Below are 1,117 nucleotides of genomic sequence, written 5' to 3'. Positions count from 1 at the left end.
ACACACGCACACACACACACGCACACACACACACGCACACACACACACGCACACACACACACGCACACACACACACGCACACACACACACGCACACACACACACGCACACACACACACGCACACACACACACGCACACACACACACGCACACACACACACGCACACACACACACGCACACACACACACAAAAACAGACAGATAGACAGGCACATAGACAGAAAGACACACAGACACACTGACAGGCACAAAAACACACAAACAGACAGACAGACAGGTGTGTGTGTGTGTGCGGTCAGTGGTGATGTATGTACACGCCCTGCGTGTCTCTGTAAGTATGAGAGGAATGCGCTTTGACATGCATCTGATTTTACAGGCAAGTTCATCCCTGCAGAAACACTCACTCACACACACACAGAGAGAGAGAAACACCTCACGAGACGTTAACGTGTAAGCATAAAAGTTACTTAACAGAACTAAATAAAAACTAATAAAAACTGACAGAAGCACAAATCAAAATGACAAAACTAAAATGAAAAAGAAAATTGTACATATAACACCGAGTCCTAACTACACGCGACGCAACAAGCAATTTGTGTCCCCACACCAGACAGAATCAATCAAACACCACAGCCAATCAGAAGCGTGCGTGGGCGGGTCCCTCTGGAAGCGTTTATGATCTAATTCATTAATATTGAACCTTTTTAACATGATTCAATGTACATACTGAGTGACTGATACCATCTTTTTATGGAATACACTTGTTGGTTCGCCTTGTGTTTGCAGTTTTAATGTTCATGTTTGCTTTAATTTATTTTGAACATCTGAGCTAAACTATCTCTTGTTGCTTTCAGTATGGCTATAAATGTCTTGTAATATGATATTTAAACTCATATTAGAGACACTTTCAGCACTGAATAAAGCACATAATCAGTACCTAAGATCATCATTGTCATAGTTGAATGTTGGTTAGGACAAAAACTCAAATTAACTTGGAAAAGATACCTTTTAATCGTGTGTTGCAGCATCTCGTGTAGTTAAATATAAAAGATAAAAATAAAACCTAATTCGAAATATTAATAAAATATATAATTGTATAGAATAGAAATATGAAATAT

The sequence above is a fragment of the Sinocyclocheilus grahami genome, unplaced genomic scaffold (assembly GCF_001515645.1).
Source record: "Sinocyclocheilus grahami isolate Dianchi unplaced genomic scaffold, SAMN03320097.WGS_v1.1 scaffold959.1, whole genome shotgun sequence".
Classification (NCBI taxonomy): Eukaryota; Metazoa; Chordata; class Actinopteri; order Cypriniformes; family Cyprinidae; genus Sinocyclocheilus; species Sinocyclocheilus grahami.
Note: the sequence above shows the minus strand (reverse complement) of the source record.